Source organism: Silene latifolia, chromosome 6 (assembly GCF_048544455.1).
Source record: "Silene latifolia isolate original U9 population chromosome 6, ASM4854445v1, whole genome shotgun sequence".
NCBI lineage: Eukaryota > Viridiplantae > Streptophyta > Magnoliopsida > Caryophyllales > Caryophyllaceae > Silene > Silene latifolia.
The window spans coordinates 57,239,890-57,246,800 of NC_133531.1; positions in this window are offsets into that span (position 1 = coordinate 57,239,890).

A 6,911-nucleotide genomic window follows, 5' to 3' on the forward strand; every position below is an offset into this window, starting at 1 on the left:
GGGATGCGCATGAGTGAGGACAAAATGCGCTATAAAGGACCCGTGTTGATCTGTGGGCCATGTACACAGCCTGGTGAGCTATCATAAGTAACCGCTCCCGGCCCGGTTTGGGTCGGGGTGTTACATAGTATAGGAGCAGAGCCGAGAGTTTGCTAGATGCTAGAGACTTGTGGCTACCACTCTTTAAGTAGCCCATCAAACCTCCAAGGCCAACTAGGGCAGCAAAGCCCAAAGTGAATTTCTGGGACACTAAAAGAGTCGTGTTCCTTTTGGCATTAGCATCATCTGACCCTTCATCACTTTTGTCGCCATCATTGTCATCACCGCTCCCACTCCCGCCCCCACGTGTACCTCCAATGGCAACGTCGTCACCACTTCCACTAGTAAAGTCGGGCTTTATCTCAACTTGTTCTCCTGTTAGCTCAACATCGAGACACAAAAACTTAACAGTCAAAAGTAGATATATACGTTTAGCTAGCTAGATACACTCGTTTAAGTTGCTAGATACATATCTCTAGCTAGCTAGATACACTACTTTAAATTGCTAGATGCATACATCTAGCTAGCTAGATACACTCTTTTTAGTTTCTAGATACATAGCTTTAGCTAGCTAGATACACTACTTTAAATGGAAGAGTATATATCAAAGTGAAATTAATAACTTTCATTTTATTTCCAATTTAATGATAAAGGAATGTACGACTGAGAATTAATATGCCACTGTCTATACACCCAAAATTAGTCAAACCTAGAGGAATTCAGACTAACCATGGCATATGTATCTTTTGCATGACTGCCAAGATTTTATGCAGTCCTCCACTAGCAATCAGCCTACCAGTATACTGCAAACAAACAGGAGAACGCTAAACCAAACTTAATGGAATGAATAGAGCTAATTTAACCAAAACAAAAGTGACAGCTCAAACAGTAACAGCTTAACACCCCCAGTCCAATCTTGCAGTCAACCAATTTAAATTAATTAGAACCACATGCAAGACAATTTGAACAAGGATAATAAAAAAGCCAACAGCCTCAACACAGGCTACACAGCCACCACAGTTAATAGGGTACCATAGGTACAAAAGAGAGCAGCAGAGAGGGCACAACTTAACATCATAGATTTTCGCAGGCATGAAGTTGAACAGCAGCCTGGTTTTGGAGCATGGTACTGCTGCTTTGTAGCATAAAGAGGAGAGAAAGACATAAATCAAAAAGTGACCTATATATATGGATGATTTGAAATCAACAAGCCACTAAAGCTAGCTATACGACTGAGAACTGAAAAATCAAATAATTATACGCTTCTAGCAAACTCCATGAATTTAATAAAACATTCTCAGCTGCTCTAACTATACACCACACTAATAGGCTAGTTGACACCAAAACTACAAACAAGGGTGGGTTAAATTAAAGAGTTCGATAGCTAAATGATCGGGACGGAGGGAGTAGTTTATTTTGAGACAATGATAGATATTTATATTCTCCTGAAATCTGTTGTGAAAAGACACGTAAAAAAAATAAGAAAGCAAATTAAGCAATGCAAATCAAGGATTATAAATATTAGTTAATCATTGAAGTTTACATAATTAGTGACTTAATGGACCAGGAACATATTGCATAATCATATAAGCTCATTTACATTAATTCAAACTTAATCCATATAGTAATTATTCATTTCATAAGAACTAAAACCAAACTAAAAGGTGTCGTACGCCTGTACTGATGAAAGATTTTGATCATCAACAAGATAGGCACAATATTGTATTGAAAAATTCATCCACAAGAGGACTAAGAGGATCCTATTCTTATTTTCTTCAATTTAAGAAAAGAGAAATTACCTATATAGGAGTAGATACACATATTACTGTCCCAGATTCAAAAATTAATACTCTAGATACACACATCGATATGTGTATCTGGTAGTATTCATCCATGTATCTGGTAACGTATTTCGTGTATCCAAATACAGTACATACACAAAAATACAAGGTACCACCCCCACCCCCTCACTAACATCACACCCATGAGTTTTAGAGATTTAAAGAGAGGGAATAATTATAAAGCTGGTCCAAAAGATTCTATAGTAAATTTGCAAAACATTTCATAGTTGAAAGTAAACAAGTCACTAAGGGTGTGTTTGGATAGCAAAAGTGGAGGGAAAGGAAGAGGAGGGGGAAGGAGGGAAGAGAAAGGGAGGTAAGGGAAGGGTAGGGAAAATGGGATGTGGGTGTTTGGATACAATTTCCAAATCCCTCCCCCTCCATTTCCCTCCACCCTTGTTTGTTATCCAAACAAAGGATTTTAAATCCCTTACTCTCCCTCCCTTTCTTTTCCCTCCAAATCACTCAATCCAAACACACCCTAAGATACGGAAATAATCACAAGTAAACTAAAATGATATATTTAGAAATATAAGAGCAGTCATGTTAAATGGTTACTTAGGATACCAAAAAAATTTCGTTTCATATTGATCACATTCTATAAATCTAAATAATACATCTACTTGACACAAATATTATACTGAATATAATTTTATTTTAAAGATTTCTTTTATACATGATCGTGCAAGTTTGCACGGATTTAAGTTAGGGCTTATATATCTCTCTGTCAAGAGTCCCCTGTCTACATTGAAATGTTTTGGTGGGTCTCTCCAGCTGTGTTTATGCAAAACTCTCTGGCTCAATATATTTTGAGGATTTGACTGATATTTAAAGAATACAGTTTGATAGAGACCGAATTGTATCCGTATATCTACTGGCTAGAATGGTTCGTCAAAATGGTCGATGAACAATGTTAAAATTAGCAGGTATTCGATCTATGTGATATCCGTTCAGGTAGAGGCAGAAATATCAAATTTATATCTACATTCAATCTTTAGATAAGCAGTGTGCCAGTGTTATCTAATTTATCTTCCAATCATTTTCATATTGGCTAAACAGCTATTCTTGTCAAAAAAAACGCAGCGATATAATATTTAGGAGATAACAACCAGAGCAAAACAGATAAAAGTCCCTTCACATTGTTTGTAATAAAGTAATGCAACCATATTTTAGAAGCTCAAGCACATAGCTTCTCCATACTGTCAATTTAAGAAAAGAGAAATTACATATATAGGAGTAGATACACATATTACTGTCCCAGATTCACAAATTAATACTCTAGACACATACATCGATATGTGTATCTGGTAGTATTCATCCATGTATCTGGTAACGTATTCATCCATGTATTTATGATTAGCATAATAGACTTATCAAGTGAAAATAACATAAGCATATCAGCAATTGGGGAAAAAACTAGCGAATTAGGGTTTGGGGGAATTGGGGAAAAAAGGTGAGAGGACTTACGTAATAAGCTTGTAGTGCTGATGAAGGCTCTATCAGTCGTCGTCGACGGATAGCACCACCTCCGATGTGTGGTGGTGGGGGTAGTACTGGATGAGGGAGAGGGAGAGGGAGAGTGAGATGGAAGTCACGTATGTGAGTGGAGTTGGAGAATACTCAAATAGTTTATAATTTAAAAGTCAGCGCGTCTTTTGTTTTATTTGGGATAGTTAAATACAGTTCACTACAGTAACTCGATTCAGACTTGAACCCGCCTATATATATATATATATATATATATATATATATATATATATATATATATATATATATATATATATATATATATATATATATATATATATATATATATATATATATATATAGAGAGAGAGAGAGAGAGAGAGAGAGAAGAGATCAACTAAGGCCAACATATTATTTGAGTCCATAAGTCCTTCTAAGGGCCATTGGATCAAGGCAATGGAAGGCTAGGATTTGATGTCAATATGTGGCTACAAATTAATCCCTCCACCTTTTCTCTAATTAACTCATCAATTCAATAAAACAACCTCACTAATCATTCATCATCTCATTATCACAACTCCTCCTCCTCTCTCTACATCTCACTTTTCTCTCCTCTCTAAAAAAACCCCAAAAACCCAAAACCCAAATAAATCACTCACTCTTCTCATCTTCATTCACCACCACCCACCACCACCCCACCCGACACCAACTCACCACCCACCGCCGCCGCCCCACCGCCGCCACCTCGGGTTTTTTTTTTTTTTTTTTCACCTCGGTTTTTTTTTTTTTTCGTTTGGTGTTAATTTGTATGTTTTGAGTTGTTTTTTCAATTCATTTTTTTTGTTGTCTTTTATTTTCTTTTAATTGTCTTTTATTTTGTTAGTTCTCATTTTTTATTCATTTTCTCAAATCTCTTCTTGTTATACGTTTTTTTTTAAGATTTCGGGTTTTAAATCTCGTTTTTCTTTTGTGAGATACTTTTTTTTCATCTAAGATCTACTAAAATATTTTTCATAAAATTTGTTGTTTTAATCTTAGCTATATAAAAATTCTTATAATTTGTTGATTTTAATCTTATATTTGACATTTTTATATAAAAATGATATAAAATGACTAAAGTTATACAGAAAAGGACTAAAGTTATACAAAACTTGACTAAAATTATACAAATATGGACCAAAGTTATACAAATAAGGACTAAAGTTATACAAATAAGGACTAAAGTTACACAAAAATGGACTAAAGTTATACAAATATGGACTAAAGTTATACAAATAAGGATTAAAGTTATACAAAAATGGACTAAAGTTATACAAAAATGGACTAAAGTTATACAAAAATGGACTAAAGTTATACAAACAAAGACTAAAGTTATACAAAAATTCACTAAAGTTATACAGAAAATGACTAAAGTTATACAAAACTTGACTAAAATTATACAAATATGGACTAAAGTTATACAAATAAGGACTAAAGTTATACAAAAATGGACCAAAGTTATACAAATATGGACTAAAGTTATACAAATTTAGTCAATTTTTGTATAACTTTAGTCCATATTTGTATAACTTTAGTCCATTTTTGTATAACTTTAGCCCATTTTTGTATAACTTTAGTCAGTTTTTGTATAATTTTAGTCCTTATTTGTATAACTTTAGTCCATATTTGTATAACTTTAGTCCATTTTTGTATAACTTTAGTCCTTGTTTGAATAACTTTAATCCTTATTTGTGTAACTTCAGTCATTTTTTGTATAACTTTAGTCCAAATTTGTGTAATTTTAGTCCAAAATTGTATAACTTTATTACATAAGAGTATAACTTCAATCATTTTTTGTATAATTGTAGTTAAAATTTGTATAACTTTATTCCAAAATTGTATAACTTTAGTCCTTATTTGTATAACTTTAGTCATTATTTGTATAACTTCAGTCCAAATTTGTGTAATTTTAGTCCAAAATTGTATAACTTTATTCCATAAGAGTACAACTTCAGTCATTTTTTGTATAACTTTAGTCCAAATTTGTATAACTTTAGTTCAAAATTGTATAACTTTAGAACTATAAATTCAGATTTGAAACAACACATAAGAAGATGATATTAAAAAAACCAATAAGTCAAAAAAGTACAATAAAAAAACATCAATAACAATAATAAAAAATTAACCAATAAGTAAAAAAAAAAAATAACAAAAAAAAATTCTAATAACAAAAAAAAAACCAAAACCAAACCAAACAAAAAAAACCAACAAAACAAACTTGAATGGTTGTATAACTTCAATTTATACAATGTATAACTTTAGATGTTAATAGTGTAACTTTAATGTAAAAAGTGTATAACTTTAGTCGTAAATAGTATAACTTTAATGTTTTAAGGGTATAACTTTAGTCGTAAATAGTATAACTTTAATGTTTTAAGGGTATAACTTTAGTCGTAAATAGTGAACTTTTATATAAAACAAAAAACAAAAACAAAAACAAGTCAAAAATTAACCAAAATAATAAACAACCCTTAACTAAAAAACAAAAAAAAAAAACAAAAAAAAAACAGAAGAACAAAAAAAGAAAAACCAAAAACAATAACAAAAACCAAAAAAACGAAAATAAAACAAAAAAACAAAAAACAATAACCACATGGACTGAAAAAAAAAAAGGAGAAAGGAAGAGGGAGGGAGTGCGTGCGTGCGCGGCTGGCGGCAGAGGGAGGGAGGACGGCGTGGGTAAGGCGGCAGCAGGGAGGGAGAAAGGCAGGGGTGAGGTTATGAGTCCGGTGGAGGGAGATCTGAGGCCGTCGGCGTGAGGAGTGGCGGTTGCAGGCCGGTTTCTGGGTAGATTTGAGACGAGGAGGGCGGTGGTGGAGAGGAGGGTGGTTGTGTCGTGGAGTGGTGGTCGTGGGATGGTGGTGGTGGGGCGGCAGATCTACAGAAAACAAAAAAAAAATTAGGAAAAGGGTGGCTGTGGTGGGTTGCGGGTGGAGGAAGGTGGTGGGGGTAGAAGGAGCAGAGGTGTGGCGGTGGTTGTTGCGTGGTCGCGGGGTGTGGTCGTGAGGTTGTTGTGGTGGGTGATAAAGAGGAGAGGAAGGGAGGTGGTGGCCGGGCTGGGTGGTGGTCATCCGGAGGTGTGGAAGAGAGAGTGGGTATTTTTTGGGTTTTTTTTTTGTTGATTTGGTTTTTTTTTTTGTGAGAATGAGAGGAAAATGAGAGAGAATGAGTGAATGAGAGAGAAGTGAGAGGGTGAATTATGAGGAAGTGAGAAGGGAGATTAGAATGGGGAAGGAGTTATACAGGATTAGAAGGAGTTGTACAAGATTAGGAAGGGAGATTAGGGAGGGAGATTTATGGCCATTCATTGAGATGCAATCTCATCCCTCCATCCCTTCCATCCAAGGGTTCTTATAAGGACTTAGGGCCTTATATGGTATCAAGGCCTTATAAGAACCCTTCTCTATATATATATATATATAAACTGACTGTTAATAACCATTTGCTTTTTGTAGATAATTTTTAACGTTCCAGATATGAAGAAGAAGCAAGTTATCAGCATTGCCAATACTACATGGACAAACT